This window comes from Hippocampus zosterae, chromosome 10 (assembly GCF_025434085.1).
Source record: "Hippocampus zosterae strain Florida chromosome 10, ASM2543408v3, whole genome shotgun sequence".
Lineage (NCBI taxonomy): Eukaryota > Metazoa > Chordata > Actinopteri > Syngnathiformes > Syngnathidae > Hippocampus > Hippocampus zosterae.
This window is the reverse complement of record NC_067460.1, coordinates 8,605,978-8,623,894: the sequence shown is the minus strand read 5'-3', so window position 1 is coordinate 8,623,894 and position 17,917 is coordinate 8,605,978. Positions and strand designations below refer to the sequence as shown.

At 44.3% G+C, this 17,917-nt stretch overlaps 1 protein-coding gene across 4 annotated transcripts in view; it reads right to left on the bottom strand.

The window, feature by feature from the left end:
- The window catches only part of aplp2 (amyloid beta (A4) precursor-like protein 2), a 51,868-nt gene that overhangs the window by 32,377 nt on the left and 1,574 nt on the right, over positions 1 to 17,917 (bottom strand). The window lies entirely within an intron of this gene.

Below are 17,917 nucleotides of genomic sequence, written 5' to 3'. Positions count from 1 at the left end.
GCATCTCAATGATGTCTCCAGATGGATGGTAAAGAACATCAAGTTGTGCAAAAAGTACTGAAACTTTGAGCTAAAATAAAAGTAAAGGTTCTGGCGCATGTCAGGTCATTCCAAAAATTCCCCCCGAATGTGGAGCCACTCGTTTCGGATTGTGCTTGTAGTTGGGGGTGGTGTGCAACATTTTGTAACAACACAAGTCACCTGCTACACAAGCACTTGGGTTGGATCCAAATAAAATACCGGTAATCCAGTTTTGTGTTTGTGCGTGTGTGTTTGAGAGCGAGAGATAGCTGACACACAAAACACATCGCAGGGCCCGTTGGGATGCACAATGACATAACGCCAAATCAAACACGGCATACACCCATCCCGGGAGGAAGTAAACAGGAAACAAAAATGGACGATCAAAGTATCTGTGGACTTTGTGCACTGTGTGTGTGCTTTCCAAAACGTCGGGCCTGGCATCCCATGACAAAATGGCTGCACCTCTCGGATTGTCTCGGTTTAAGACTTTTCCCAGAATGCTTATGGGCCATGTGACTGCCGAGAAATGCCTGGTATGGTGAAATCCACCTAATCCTTCCCTGTGGTGACTAGATGCCTAAGTAGGATTGTCGGGTGTGAAACCACACCCACACCTTCATGTATTCACACTAACACTCGCTCACTCAGTACCACATGGCTCCCCACACACCTACCCACACACACATGCGTGCATGCACGCACGAACACGAACTCACTCATTTGAGCCGTCAAATTACATAACTTTAGCCCAATTTTGGGCTGACAGCCGTGTCGCAGACAAAACGTAGCTGATTTTGAGTTGTCTTGAGGCATCATAGCCTGTGTCGTGTGACATACACAATGAAAGGCTGGCGTGTCAGAATTTCTGTTTGCTTTGCCACAGTATGACATGTCCAATGTCATCCTCAGATTAGATTGGTTCTTCGGCATTGACCAATAAGAAAAATGTGCCCTCCGACATCACATAGGACGAGAGACTGGAAGCGTTGCACACTATCGAATGCGGTGAACAGTATTTAAAAAGTGACTTCAACAAAAGGAGAAATATTGGAACGGATACGTTGCATTTCAACTCATGCTACGTTTGCTAACTACAATGCCTCTAGATGATTTGTGTCATTAAACAAATTATTTTTGGAGAATAGCCCTCTCCCCACCATCCATGGGTCCATACTCTTTTCCTTTTTTCAGTTAAAAAAAATATGATTGTTATTATTATTACTGCCCTTTTCTGAACAAACAAACATTGCCCTTGCACATAATGCCCTCGTCGACATGACTTCGAGTTGCTTGTCAGCTGCGCCGATGGACTGAATTTTGGTGGAAGCACGCAACAATGGGGCGGGGTCTAGTCGGTGACGGGTTTGTGGTGAGATATGTTGCCCGGTCCAAGACATGGAATAATGATATTTATCGGGTAGTCCGACAACACAACCATCGTGAACGACAAAAAAAATCATTTAGATTGAGAAGACCATGACTCAGTCACCCCCGAACCCCTCAAACAAACAAACACACACACACACACACGCACACACACACACACACACTGACGTGATTCACTGAGACAGTGAAGCCGTGGGAAGGCCGAGACCTGAGACACTACACAAACATCACTTGGACACCAGGACAGGGTGGAAGGGCGCTATGGCGCTATTCAACGACACCCACCCTCATACCTACGACCACACGCGCGCACGCGCACACACTCACACAAGGCAAGCCTTTCCCCGTGTCAAAGGGTGGACAGTAAACGCAGAGCAATAAAAGGACAAAAAAGATGCGTCATGCTCTGAATCCAAAGGGCAAAGCCTGGCTGGAATGCAAATAAGCTTCCTCGTCCCACTGAAACACTCTTTTGTCCTCACGGCCACTGGACATTTTGACTGCGACCACAACAAAAAGTGGGGATGACGTTTCGGTCCTAGCTGCGCGCAAGCATTCCTGACCCAAATATGCAAGCTGTACAGACACAATTCAATCAATGGTGATTTTTTTTCCCCCTCTCAGTATTGCGAATGCATTTTAACATGTCATTGTTTTTTTCAATGTATTGTTCCCATGTTTTCTTTTAACAAAGACAAGCGCTAAAAATTAACCCGTGTTACAATAAATCACCAATTTATTACACTTTGTAACACAAAGGCCTTATTTCAGCCTTTGGGATTATGAATTTGCATTTTAATATATTGCATTGTGGATTTGATTTTGAAATGAGTTGTTCCGCCCCAGTTTGAAGCCATGCTAATGGTTTCAAATTAGAGTATTGATTCTTGGTTAAGATTTCGTTAGGCTTTTAAACTAGGATTTCAAGCATACTTCAGGTTGCAATAGGGCTTCAAGACTGGGCTAAGGTTTCAAATGTGACTTTCAAAAAATGGTGGAGGTTTCAAAGAAGGGTTTCAATTCAGGGTCAAGGGTCCAAAGAGGGATTTTCAGATGAGGTTAAGGTTTTAAAGTAGGATTTCAAGGCATGGATTGGATAGACTTTCAAATTAGGGTTTTTAAACCTGGGTTAGAGGTTTCGAGCCTTTGTTAGGAGTTTAAATTTGGGGTTAAGAAACTTGGTTAGTCTTTTAAAAGAGGGTTTCAAGCCACGGTTAGGGTTTTAAGGTAGGGTTCTGATTCTGGGTTAGGGTTTCAAACCACGATTTTAATCATGGGTTAGAGGTTTCACACCTTGGTTCAGGTCTCAAATTAAGCCAAGGTTACGGTTTCAACCCTGCATTGAGGTTTCAAATGAATGTTTCAAGCTTTGGTTAGTTTTAAATGTAGCTTTCAAGACTGGCTTTGAATGTTAAACTAGGTTTAGGGTTTCAAAGTAGAGTTTCTAGCTCGTGTTATGAAGGAACGTGTTATTCAAATTCCTTCTGTTGCACGTTGAATCAAAGACAAAGCCCAGCGAGAGACGACCGCCATGATTACAATTGGTGGCGGACGCGGCGACCATTCCAGTTGGCATGCCTGGCTCCGTCTCCCTCGACCCAGCTAAATGAATCCTCAAATAGCCCGTTGCCACGGAAACCAGCACAAAAGCATCCCAGCTATTCACACAAGCTGGAGGGAAAACAGCCCCAGGCATGAAAATCTTACTTTCAAACACTATGCCCGGTTTGACACATTGATTTCAAACCCTAATTGTAAAGCCTAAACTGTATTTGAAAGAGTATTTTCTTCTCACCCCATCCAAACAACACTGAGCGATTACTTAAGAGACTAACGATTTCTACAAGAAGGCCAAAAAGTTGAGTTGATTTTTTTTTTTGGAGGGGGGGGGGGGTGGAGCGGACCACTGAGTAAGTCAGCAGAGGACACAATGAGTGTCCGATGCGGAGATAGAGATAGAGGCCTAATTAGAGCCGGCCGGGGTTGTTGCTAGGATACGCAGGTGTATGACAAGATAAATCAAGAGGCAACAATTACTTCCCGCAAGAAAGAAGATAAATTACTTGGAAAGACTTGAGCACTTGAGTGACTGAGGATGACTGAGGTCCATTTAGACGTGAATCTGTTGGATGCCCGCGATCCCTCAAAAGCCTCCGAGGTGGCTCTTTGCCTCGACCACCTTGCCACACATTTACCTTCCTGGACGGTGAAAGACAAATTATTGTGATACATTTGAAAATCCCGTTTGAAACTCTAAACTGTGTCTAGGTCTGGTCCTGGTTTGAAACCATTCTTCAGTTCTATTGAGACTTCCCAATTGTGTTCTTGCATTACTGCTGCGCCAGGATCATTGGCAAAATGCCATGAGAATATCCCACCCTGACCCTCCACCTGGTGTGACTCAGCATGTGAGCCTTCCGTCGCGGCTTAGCGTCCACGTGTCCTCCAGAGGATTACACTCCTGACATCTCGGCGCCAATTGTTTACGGCGCCAATAGACCAACTTCGCACCAAGTTAGACATTCATCGGACCTCAACGAGAGGCCCCGACATTCAGCCGTTGACCTCATCGTCCCCGTTGTTTGCCTTCACTTTCTTCCGGCGCTAATCGGGGTCTTCATTAAGTTTAAGCTAAGCTAAATTGACAGGCTTTGTCCCATCTTTCTTTTCCATCCGTGCAGCTCCCGGCAGCTGCTGCGGGGATCCAACGGTCGATGAGGCTCGTGCTGTAACGCGGGCATTAGGCTGATTAAATTAGCTGCGCGAGGTGGAGGGGCGGACAGAGTCCGAGCGTCAAGTCAATGGAGGACTGGCATGGAAGATGAGATGAGGTGATAGCGGTAGTCTTCCCTTGGGGGGGTGGCATTTAAATATTATGAAATCGTTACACCGGTGGCCCAAATGGAATAGTATTGTCAAGTTTGATAAATATCCGGCGTTCCCATTTGCATGTCCAGTCTTGTATTTGCCAAAACAATCTCCCTGGTTCATTTTAATGCAAGGCGCCCTGGTAGGAATGGATGTAACATCAAAGCGTTGACTGGGTCGTCCCTTGCACCCACTATCTGCTATTGAGGTTTACACCAGATAGTTTGTCTATGGGTGTAAATCTGTCTTGTCTTACGTTTTTTTTCTTGCCGTAAACGTGGCATCCAGACTGGGATATTTAGAGATTTCGTGTGCGGATGTGGTGGCTGATTATTTATGATGCTCTGCGCATCGGCCTCGTTTGACACAGAATCAGCATAACTCGCGTCCGTCAGCGATGATTGACGGACGCTAGTTACCTTCCGTCAGTATTGACGGATTGCCCACGAGGGGAAAATGGCAAGACCGACTTAGATTCGTCAGAATCTGACCAAGAAAATACCGCGTTGAATTGGAGAGACCTCTGGGCAAAAATGGCTTTCAACGCCACAGCTACGCTTCTTGCAGGCAAGTATGGCTACGCACGTTAGAAGGCCAAGGCGTCTAGACAAGTAGGTTCGACTATTTGAAATGCGCTAAGAAGCCACGATAGGGTGCCAAATCGTGGAAAAGGAGTCCATCGGTGTCCAGGAAGGATTAGAGGTCACAGTAAGGGTTACTTAACCCTAACTCGCTTCTCACCTCTCAATTCCATATTTTCAACCAATCACACATGTCTAAAAGAGTAACAATTTCTATTCATAACACGCCAGTGAATAGAGACAATTCAGTTACAAGTGCAAATAGCAAGAATTGCAGTCGCTTGCTCCACTTTCTGCTTGGTGTGTGGCTCAGCGAAGAATAGATTGCTCTTGTTGTGCCTCTGAATGTGGAGAAGGGACCATGCTGCTCCTCAGTGCATAAGCAGATGTAGCCAACACTTTATAGGCGATACGAAATATTTTTAATTATTTCAAATCGCCTATTCATGGTGTACTGTAATATTTATAGTGCACTTTAACGGCAAATCTTTTGACAGTATTATAACCCGAGTAGTGTCTTGGCGATGTGAATTTCAGGGTGTGTCTTTTCCTTTTTTTAAGGTATCGGTTTGGGCACTTGTTCAAAAATAAATAAATAAATAAATGTAAACACCCAGCTCCGTCTCCCGTTGTAACAAAGCATTAGGCTGATTGATTTTGCTGTGGCGGGGCAACTAAAGCCTGAGGATCCACGCTGACGAGATGAGGTGATATCGGTGTTCTCGCTGGGAAAAAGGAAACGAGTTTTGCGGCTTAGGCGACGGGGGCCCAGCAGGTTTCGGGCAACGGGGCCGTGTTAAATCCACCCGTCTGTCCATTCCGTGGTGCACGCTCAGCAGTTTAAAAAGAGCAGGATTAGCTGCGGGAGTGGGGTCTCGCTGCGGTCGGCTGGCTAATCTGCGGCACACAGAAGGAGGATTTGGGAGGAGATGACCAGCGCTCGTGTCACTTTCTCCCGTCCTCTGAGTCGAAGGGCTGGGAACTGTCAGTAAAATACGAACTTATGTTATGATCCATATTCATGTCTCTCTAGTTGCACTTTTTGGGGGCTGCAGAATGGCACTCTGTGATTAGCACATTTACGTCGTTATTTGTTTCATCGTTTTTAAAGTCTGTTCATTGTGAAACAGCTATTGGAGTTTATATGCATATATACAATATGACACTGCTCACTTTGCACAAGTTGTACAACTATTCCTGTAGCAAAATGAGACTAGGATTTATGTCTTAACACATACCAACAAGGTAATCTCTTCAATTTCACCTTGCTTACATTGGAGCTCCATTTCTTTTCATGCCCGCCCTAATGCCATTCTTTGTTTTACAGAGCAATTTGGACTGTGTTGGTTGTTTCTATATCATGAAGACAAGCATGCGTGTGACTATTGCTGCCATGAAAATGTATCTTTCTTCGCAGGATGAATAAATTATCTCGCTCTAGCATTCCACCTCGGCCTTAACTGCCTCGCCTAATGAGCACGTATTTTGCAAGACACGAGTGTGGAAGACTGATGAAAACTACAGAGTGAGACACCGAGAAACAAAGGGAGTGAGACGAGCGCTATGTCTGAATCCCAAGCGAATGACATTGGAGTAGTCACAAGGACAAACTAACCCTTGTTTGAAATTTTCTACTTAACTCAGTCTTGAAAGTCTTCTTTCAAACACTTAAAACCCAGGATTGAAAAGTCAATCCAAATCCTGCAACCCTGGTTTGAAACACTCATTTGAAAGCTTCATCTTTGTTTGACACCTCAATCCAGTCTTGAAACCCTGACTTTGAAACCACAAAAGAGGCTTGAAATCCAAATTTGAAAGCCGAACCTTGGATTAAAATTCCAGTTTGAAATCATATTTTTCCACGGAAATCTGCCCTTTTTAAAAAGGGGGACCAGAGGGTGTGTTCCAACTATAGAGGGATCACACTCCTCAGCCACCCTGGTAAGGTCTATTCAGGGGTGCTGGAGAGGAGGGTCCGTCAGGAAGTCGAGCCTCAGATTGAGGAGGAGCAGTATGGTTTTCGTCCCGGCCATGGAACAGTGGACCAGCTCTACACCCTTAGCAGGGTCCTCGAGGGTATGTGGGAATTCGCCCAACCAGTCTACATGTGTTTTGTGGACTTGGAGAAGGCGTTTGACCGTGTCCCAAGGGGAGTTCTGTGGGGGGTGCTTCGTGGGTATGGAGTACCGAACCCCCTGATACGGGCTGTTCGGTCACTATACCACCGATGTCAGAGTTTGGTTCGCATTGCCGGCAGTAAGTCGGAATCGTTTCCAGTGAGGGTCGGACTCCCCCAAGGCTGCCATTTGTCACAGATTCTGTTCATAACCTTCATGGACAGAATCTCTAGGCGCAGCCGAAGCGTTGAGGGGGTCCGTTTTGGTGGCCTCAGTATTGCATCCCTGCTTTTTGCAGATGATGTGGTGCTGTTGGCTCCTTCAAACAGGGCTCTCCAACTCTCACTGGAGCGTTTCGCAGTCGAGTGTGAAGCGGTTGGGATGAAAATCAGCACCTCCAAATCTGAAACCATGGTCCTCAGTCGGAAAAGGGTGGAGTGCCCCCTGCGGGTCGGGGGGGAGATCTTGCCCCAAGTGGAGGAGTTCAAGTACCTTGGGGTCTTGTTCACGAGTGGGGGCAGAAGGGAGCGGGAGATCGACAGGCGGATTGGCGCAGCGTCTGCTGTGATGCGGACGTTGTATCGGTCTGTCGTGGTGAAGAAGGAGCTGAGCCAAAGGGCGAAGCTCTCAATTTACCGGTCGATCTACGTTCCAACCCTCATCTATGGTCACGAGCTATGGGTCGTGACCGAAAGAACGAGATCCCGGTTACAAGCGGCCGAAATGAGTTTTCTCCGCAGGGTGTCCGGGCTCTCCCTTAGAGATAAGGTGAGAAGCTCGGTCATCCGGGAGGGGCTCAGAGTCAAGCCGCTTCTCCTCCACATCGAGAGGAGCCAGATGAGGTGGCTTGGGCATCTCATTCGGATGCCTCCTGAGCGCCTCCCCGGTGAGGTGTTCCGGTCATGTCCCACCGGGAGGAGACCCCGAGGAAGACCCAGGACACGCTGGAGAGACTATGTCACCCAGCTTGCCTGGGAACGACTCGGGATCCCCCGCGGAGAGCTGGACAAAGTAGCTAGGGAGAGGGAAGTCTGGGCTTCCCTGCTAAAGCTGTTGCCCCCGCGACCCGGCCCTGGATAAGCGGTAGATGATGGATGGATGGATGGATGGATGGATGGATGGATGGATGGATGGAAATCGGCTGATCCCAATCTGTGGCCGTTTGATCGGAACACCTCAACATGACACTATGACCCGACTGACAAGTCAACTGGCGGTGATACTCGCCGATATTAGCTCTTTTCAAATCTATAACAATGTGGCCAACTTTTGCCGTTTCTGCTGACACATGAATACGTCACAACAAAAGACACTCTCCTGCCAAAGAAATTGCAGTTTTCTCAGATTTTTCGCTCTGTTGTACAGTCAAACGTCGGTTTTCGAACGACTCTGTTCTCAACCAAATCGGTTTTCGACCAAAAATGTTGAGATTTTTTATGATTCGGATTATGACCGAAAATCGGTTCTCGACCAAACTGAGTGCACTTGAATGCGCCACTTGACTCCTCTCGCCTTCCTTACACAAGGAAGTGACACTCCCTCGTGTAGCGTTCCATTCTGAGCAGACATCTTCAATAAAGATTTTTTTTTTAAAGAGCGTTGCTTCGGTCTTCAATCAAATCGGTTTTCGAACAGCCTTCTGGAACGGATTATGGTCGAAAACCAAGGTGTGACTATATAAAGAAATAATAAAGGACCAAGTAATGTCAAACAGTCAAAAATATTGTACCCCAAAAATCCCTATCAGTCGGGCCCTATTTTTTTCCTCCCTCGTTCGGCTTGCAAAGATTAGCAAACTGATTGGGAGTACAGAGAATAGACATTTTGTGCCATCTTGTGATCGTTGATCGGTGATCTTTTTCTTAACTCGCTAATCAACGCCAAAATCCTGATAGTCCAAAGCCTCATTCGTCAGTATGAGTATGATACTGTGGAGTGCTATTTTTCTTTTTAAAAAAACATGTCCCCAAAACCTGTTGGTGATGCTTGGGTAAATTTCCATTTATTTCAATCGGGAGAGTTGACTGCGCTACGCGTGATTTAAGATGAGAGCAAGCTCATGGAAAGAAATAAACTTGTAAGTCAAGGCGCCGCTGTCACAAGTGCATTGCAGCGAAACAAGGTCGAGACAGGAACGGCGTGGAAATCGCTCGTCGCCGTGACCACACAAGCGGATCCATCAGACATCTGACGGGAGACAGATTGGCCATTGAGGGAGAAGATGATTAATGTCACAGACTTTGGATGGTCTCGTCTGTCATGCGGGAGCGAGGGAAGAGAAAGTCATTCCATCAGGCGAGCAAATCAGTTCCATCCCACGACATCACAGTTGCTTGTCTGCTGACTTTATTTTTCATGGTTTTCGCAGGCTCCCTATTCACATGTCACGTATTGATACACGTTAATTGTTGTGCCACTTTTTTTTTCATATAATAGCACAAATGTTAACAAGGAATATAGGAATAGCGTTGGATATTGAATGAACTTTAACAAGTTATCCAGCCAAATACAGCAAAAAAGATGTCATTGAGTGTTTGAAAACTCACGGAATTGCTTCCATCTGACATATTTGCAGGAGGAAAAGACAAAACGAAAAGGCTGCTCGGTGGGTGCTAAATTTAGCCACAGAAGATCAAATGACTCTTAATGGCTTCCTCTGACTATTTCACTTGCTGCGCCTGCGGCCAAAAATCATAACCCATCAAATTAATGGAATTCTCGTCCGTGCTTGATTGCTTTTTATACAGGGTCCAAAAAAAAATGGCGTGTACCGTTTTGGCCTGGAAGAAAAAGTGGGAGGTCAGGCAAGTGAGCTGGTATTAGAAGAGAATCGGCTGAAAGTGAATAAACTCCATTGATGGTTGGTTCATTGACATCGATGTGCTTATCTGTACTGTATATTACTGGAACAAAAGGACCCGAGTTGAACAGATGTTCATGATTTGTTATTTTTATTGCTGGGTATTGTTACATTTACATCTATCCGTGGTGTTACGTAACATTGTTTTGAGAACAAGTACAATTTGTCTTGTTATTGTTTTGTGCCAAGGTCTTCGAGGTGTAAGCCTTGATTTTAGTGTGCTTATCTGTCCATGATGGGGACAAAATGACCTAAGTGAGTATTTGTATTTTTTTTTCTTAATTCCAAGGCCACGCCTAAAACGGTGCTTCTCAAGGTGGGGTCTGCAGCTCGGGTGGCAAATATAAAAACTGAGGAAGACTGAATAATTTATAGTCATTGGTGATCATAATACTGTCATTATTATAACTGGATAGTTTGTAACATAGGAACGGAGAAAAATTGGATGACTTGATTGCTTTATGCAAGCGATTGCTTGTCACGTGACTTGCTGGAAATTTTGCTGGCACTTGATTTGACGGCCTTGAATTTCGGAGCAATTACAGTAGCACTTGCTTGAAACTTATGACGTGACTTATGACGAAGACTTAATGACGTGACTATGTCCCACCTTGGCTAAATGCTAACAGAGCTCTTCTGTATAATATCGTCGTGTCTTGACATGAAGTTTGACATCAGCAGGTTTTTTTAATGTATGTGCAACAAAGATCATAAAATCACCACTCATAATGGCGCGAGATCTAATGTGACTCTAGAAATGGTCTAAAAAGGTTTCTCCCTAGCCTTTCCTGGCCCAAGGCACATATTAAAATGAGACAAATCTCTTGGTATTTTAAAACACACACAAAAAAAAAACCCCAAACGGGTTAATGATGTAACTTCTGAGATGTAGTGGAAAAATATTTTGTTGTTCTCCTTGCCACTATACGTTGCTGGCTTAAAAGCGTAAACAAAGACACATCATTTGAAATGAATAAATCATTTGAACACCGGTTAAGTGAAACTGGACAGTTTGCCACGACATATCCAATATGCAAGTGCCACAGCACAGCGGTTAAGAAGTGCTGGTGTCAAATAATTACAGCCGACTAAAGTAGGTGATCCGGGGTTACCTTGGCAACCACAGAGATGCTATTCTCCCGCCTTCACAAACCGGGGGGAACCATCAACATGTCAACCATGCAGCTGAAACCATTCGCTATTGTTTTAAGCGCAGTTCTTTTTTTCAATTTCCAGGGTTTTCCGTCAGGCATCCGGGCGACATGAAAGAAGAGCGCATACAGACTCGCGTGAAAGCGTGCCAGATTACACATACAAATCTGAGGCTTTTGTGTCGTCCTGTGGGGGCTAGCTTTTTGCTGTCTCTTGTGGAATTGATTACATGGTGAGAAGGCAGGAGGCTTCTAAGATGATGAACACCCCCCATGCTCCCTGCCCATGTCCCGCGGGGGCCACCGTTTGTCCTTGAGAAATGCTGGATCAAGCGGCGCCGGCCTAACACCCTCTCCGGAGGGAGTGTACACTTACAACTCGTCTGTCTTTTACAGCTACCCCCCCCCCCCCCCACACACACACACACATAAACATGTCTGTAGAGAGACCCAACTGACCACCCTTTGGCTCACATATGGATCAAAGCAGAGGTCGGTACATTTTTGTTTGACCCTTCCCACAAACTAAACATTTCAACTAATAAAAAAAAAACTTTTAATCATTCCTTTACACTTCTTCTCATTCTGTCCCTGTCAGGAAATGGGAGACTATTGTATAAAACCCTTTTTTTTTCAATCCCAATTGAAATTTACTGTAAAACTGACACAAAAAACAAAAGGTGAGTTAAATATTGGACTCACGAGCTATGAACAGTGTGTTGTAACAGTGTGTCACGTGACAGCATCATCACTGATCAGCGACGAGTTGACGTGCGACAAAGGGGTGTGCTGACAAGAAACGTGTTCCCTCCACCTTTAACCACAGCCAACGAGTCCTGCCTCAGCTTTTATTCAATCTTCCTCCTTTACTGTTCCTGCCACCTGCTCCTCCGTTTCTGCTTCCGTCTTTTGCATTCTCATATGCTGCGCCATTCTTTTTATTCCTTGCACCAAAACCTTCTCCCTCATTTCACTTTGACTTTTCTTGCTCTTCAGCTGTGCCAGATTCTGCTATATTCCCACCTCCCCGCTTCTGTTCCAACCACCACCAAATTTTCTGATATTCTTGCTTTGCTTTCCTCTGCAGTTATCGCTGCATCTTCCTAAATATTCCAGCTTCCGACACTATTCTCTCTAATTCTGAAACACTCCCACTCATTTACCCCTCCCCTTCATCCTCTCATATCGCTGCTTCCTTCTCCTCAGGCTTCCTTGCATTCATTCACCTTTTACTCCCTTCCACTTTGATCCTTTGAGATCCTTGCCATCTTCAGTTTCACTTTCTGTAACGGACAGATGGATACTTTATTCCAGATTCGGTTAATGTACTGCCATGTCTTTGTGCTCTACCCCCTGCCAATCCCTCCTGTTATTTCCTCCTTCTACTCCTGTCAGCTCTTCCTGAGACATCTCCATGCGTTCCATCCTACAGAAGCATGCAAAGAAGGTCGAGCTAATCGCTGTCGTCAGCCTGCAGGGGACTGACGTCCTCACGAATGGACGCACAAGGACTGTTTGGGGACAGATGGTCTCGAGGCGGGCTTGACAAGTGCTCTATCACTCGGAGACATTCCGCTTGATGTTTTATTAATGGTATAAAAGCGTGTTCGCACACACATGGAGGGGTGAGTGGGTTTAAACCGCCAGCGTTGCCTCGCATCCCCCAGCGAAGAGAGCATGAAATAATAAAGTCAGGAGAGGCGGTCCTGCTTCCAGCGGCGTTATTGGTGGTGGGTTGGGGGGGGGGGGGGGGGACTCGCTCCATGGGAGGAAGAGAGCTCACTCGCAGCACAATACGAGCACAAAGCACTGCATTCCTGCACACCCTGCCGCACAAAAGATATCGCTGTGCAGCTGTTACAAGGGCGCACAGGTGTGCTCAACAGCCATGTTGTCCTACGTATGACCAAACGAGTTGCATGTTTCAGAAAAAAAGGAGGCGGGGGGGGGGGGTCAGGGACATCCTTGTTCCATACGGTGGATGCCCCCAGGTGTCTAACCATCCATTTTCTATACAACCTGACCTCATTGGGGGTGGGGGTGGGGGGGGGGGGCGTCACACGTGAGCTGGAGTCCTTCCCATCTGATATGGGATCGGGAATGGTTTAGGATTCGTGCTATTAGCTTGTGTATAAATATGCTTATTATGCGTTTGTTTAATCATCTTTTGCTCAGTAATGCGACGAAAGCGCATAGCCGGCTGTAAGTTTTTCCACTCAACCCTTTACTCAACCTCTTTGCCTGTCCTCGTGGCTGGGTGGCATTTCCCCCGTCCTGCTATCTGTGGATTATAGAGCTTTACTTGTCCCATCCCCCTTAAATCCTCAGAAACTCTTTTAGATGGACTTTGGACTAAACCGCATTGCCACTCACTCGTTTGTTGCTGGACTCGCCGCAGTTGATGTTAAAAGTTATTTTTAACTATTCTGGTGGTTTGTGGGCAATTGGGTTCTATACACATTTGTGACCGATTTGTTTGTAAATGGAACTTGATCAAGTTTTAAATATTTTATTGAACCACCAATTATTTCATTTAAGATACAAACTTGAATGTTGAGCAAAATATGACTGAAGCCCCCATGGACCCAACCTATTTAGAAATCGCCATCATCCGCCACCATCCAAAAATACCAGCGAGTCCCATTGAAAGTGCTCAATGAAAAGAACCTCTTTCTACCCAAAAGTGTCATTCAAAATACAAATAAAGCATCTTACCTCAGGCTTCTCAAGCCAAGATGTTTCATTTATGCTCAAGCCTTTCAAGCAATGGGCTCTTCATTTTTTACCGTATTTGCATTATTATTATACGACAATCCCACTATTATTTTCAGTTGACTGCAACCCTAGGCCAGGGGGTCTGAAATCATTTTCTCAAGCGAGTCTTGTGCATATACCTCGTGTTTCCTAGTAAAATCAGGATCGACATTATAATTTGTCCTATATCATAACTTCAAGATACTATCAGCATTGTTTGTTTGTTTGTATTGTCACCGAACCTTAATTAAACTTCTTTTAGACGTCTGATGAGGAATCAAATATTTTGTCTTCATCCCTCTGTGCTTTCGGGCAGTTAGGGGCCGCTCTACTGCCAGATAATCAACCCACAGCCAGCAGAGAAAAGGCAGGCGCAGCGAGAACAAGGCTTGCCTGATGAGGCTTTTGCCTACAAATCTGCACGATGAGTTTTTATGAGCGTGTCTGACGGTGCAGTTGCTTCAGGAAGACGAGCAAAGGAAGGAAGGGAGGTGACTAAATCTGTCGGGAGGCACTAAAAGGAGGCTTTTTTTCCCCCTTCCTTGCTGCTGGTTACAGGTCATTGTTCTGCTCTAAACACCACTTCCACTCTGCAGGATGAGATTGCAGTTAGTAGGTCCACAAATCTGAAGCTACTTTTACAGAGAGATTCTACTTGCAGCAGGGTCGCCCATTCCATGTCAAGACAAAGTCTAAAAACCTGTCCAAAAATGGTGAAAAAGCTCATTTCTGACAACTGAACCAAAACTGCCGCCGAGTGCAATTGAGACTGGCCTTCTCATTTGAGCACTCGAGTGTTTTTTTTTCTTGTCACTTAAGAGGATTCGGAACAACTGAAAACAAGGTTTTACCTGCTAATCCGCCAGTGAAGGACAGAGGGGGCAGCAGATGACGGGCACGACAGAAGGTGATGAGGGAGCCCAGCACACAAGGACATGGTTAGCGATCCAAACAGCACTTGGGATTGGGGGCTGATTTATCTGCCACCGACACTCCTCCACACAACAAAGCCTTGGTTCGTTCCCAAAACAAAACGACTTATTCAGAAGAACAAGTGTTCTTCTGCCATGCTCTCAGATCTTATCCTGTCTGCCACATACAAACTTGATTGAATGTACCGGCAGAAACTTGATAAGATGAAAATTGTTGACGGCCGTGGTTCAATCCGGACTGAAGATTTACACCAATATTTTTTGCGGGTATTTTGAAGGCTGCAAAAACAATTTCACAACTGTTTCTCCAATCACCTTTCCCCCTTGAAATGAATGGAAATTCAATTAATCTATTCTAGTCTCCACCCCAAAAAATGTGATTTTTTTTTCATTTGGAAATTAGCACTCTATACTGTTGTGCTTTCTAAAAACATCCACACATTGACTGTAGTCGGGCTGCCAGCAACGGTGATGATTCACCGATGAATTGGATTAAAGAGGCTTCAACTCCCCTTTGGCAAGACACTGAACACAAAATTGCTCCCAAGTCTGCATTGTAAATGAAAAACTGTTCTCAATTGCCCTATGTGGTTAAAAAAAGAATTCATCCCTTCCTTCAAAAACAGGTCATGATTTCACATTGGGAGAACTGAAAATAAAAAAACATAAATGAATGATTCAGATACTTGAATGGGAAAATGGTCAAATTTGACTTGACAATTTTTCTTGTCAAGAAAAAAAAAGTAAAAATAGCCAAACTAAAAAAATGCAAACAAAAAGTAACATTTAAAAATGAGTACATTTATACACATCTGTAGTATTATTAAGGTTCCTGCGGTTGTTAGCATAATGGCCATGAAAAAAAGTCATTTTAAGCTTACTGTTCCTGTTCCAGACGCAAAGACGTTACTGAACATTTATTTTCTTAATGATATAATGTACAGTTTTAGATTAATTGTCCCACTCCATCCATTGTCCCGCTTATCCTGAACAGGGCCGCGGGCGGGAAAGGAGTGGGGGTAGGGCGGTTTGCTGGAGCCTATCCCAGCTGACTTGGTCGAGGAATTAATGTTTGTTCCAACTATACAATTGGCTAACAATGTTTACATGAGTGGAGACAAGCAGGTGTGCATTTTCAATCAACTGATCAATAATCATCTCAAAATCCTGCAAGATCGCAAACCCGGGAAAAATGACTAAATTTCTTGACATCTCAATAATACTTTTGAAGCATTTGTAGAAAATAGATGAACCAACTGAAATGTCCTTTCGCAAACACAACCCGGATCAGAAAAAATATCTTGGCAAATGAACAACAGATACATTTAATCTTGGTTGGATTTGAGTTTATGCAAACCGAGTGTGCAGCCAACACGACAATGGTTTTTGCAGTCGGCTGAATGCTCGGGAGGCCGCTGTGAAACGAGAGGGCGAGCAGGGAATAAAATACGTCTGATATGGCAAGCGAGGGAGCATCGCATTCAAGGTCAAGGTCTGCGTGGCAGGGCAGCATCCACCACACTTGTTCACGTTTAAAGTGCAAATGCAACAAGTCAAGTGTTGTTGATGTTACTGTTTCGTCACAATGGGACATATTTAACTCAAAGTTTAAATTCCTTGATAAAGTGTGAACATTTATGTATGTATGCACATATTTTTTCTATTATTTTACTATGCATTTTCATACACAATATTGGTAACAACATTGAGGTGTTCTTTTTTTTGCTTCAGAATTTTGGTAATGTTGGTTTTACATAGCATCATCTGTTTTAAAGTATTTGGGTTGAGTATCTCTTGTTACTTTATTATTCATTTATTTCAATGTGTGCTGTTCATATTTGAAAGCAATATTTCTATGTATTTAGCTGTGTTAAGATAAGAAAATCTTTATTTGTCCCACAATGGGGAAATTAGCATTAGTTACTAGTTTTATTTTTTATTTTGTTGCAAAATTTGATTGTTTTTACTAATCGATTATCCGTGCCACTTACTTTTATATTTTGTTGACAGTATGTTTCTTACATGTTATTGGTTACATATTTTCATTCATACTCCATGGATTAAATACATTTTAAAAATATTTTTCATCTTTCGTAATTGATTATCAACATCAGTTACTTTTCTAGTATTTTGTTGACAGTATATACTTTTCCTTATATTTTATTAATTATATAGTTGAATTCATAGTGGATATATTTAACATATTACTATTTGTTTAAAATATTTCAGTAACCATTTTTTATCTTTAGTACAGTCATATTGTCATTGTTTTCAAGTTGACACATTTTTTTATTATCAATACATATTTTGCTGAACAATTATTTGACTTCTGTGTCAAAATTTGTCCTGTAACATGAACATTTTCAACAGTGTTGAGAAGCCAATGAAGTCCTAAGTATTTGCTGTTGGGAGTACAAATACCCCCCCCCCCAAAAAAAAAAACGACAAGTCACACCATTCACCTCGGCTATCGATTAAACAACACCCCCCAAAAAACTGCTCAGTATGGGACTCTTCCGCTGCCGGTACCACCGTACAATTCCGCCATTTGCTCACGCTGACTGATCTGGGAGGAGTCGCGCGTTTCCTCCATTAATCATATCGACCGCTGCTTGGCGGCATCGATTCTGCTCTGTGTTTACAGGCCGCATGGGTGAGGGCGCCTGGTGGGTGGTAAGGCCTTCTAATGGTGAGGACAGTTGGAGAGTCTGGTTTGTTGTCACACATGTGCAATCTGGAGTTAGGTGTGAAAGTGGACCTCGGGTGCGTGTGAAGTTGCAGGGATGTGGGTTCGTTTTGTTTGGACAGGAGAAGGTGTCGGACCACCAACCACATTGTTTACCAACCTTTATAGGATTAACATTTTAGTACAGTATGTCTGGGAGGAGACAAGTTTAGCCTGGATTGTTAGTGGAATTTATGGAGAGTCTTTGTCGCACGCGTGTGCACTTCAATTTCATTCTCACTGCCACCTACCTTTCAATAGTACTACCCCCCCCCCCCCCCCCACATTGGTTACTTGGCAGGCTGGAACTGAGAGAGTGTGGAAGCCAGTAGAACCGTAACATGGCAGTCGATACATTATGATAAAATTAACAAATCATAAAATAGCCGATTCGCGGCAAGGCCAGAATTCCTCATTCCGCGATTGACCAATCAGACCCATTCTCTCCTCTTTCATCTCAAACTGCTTCAAACAACAAGGCGTGTGACGGAAAAGTGACGACTGTCCGTGTTTTATGTT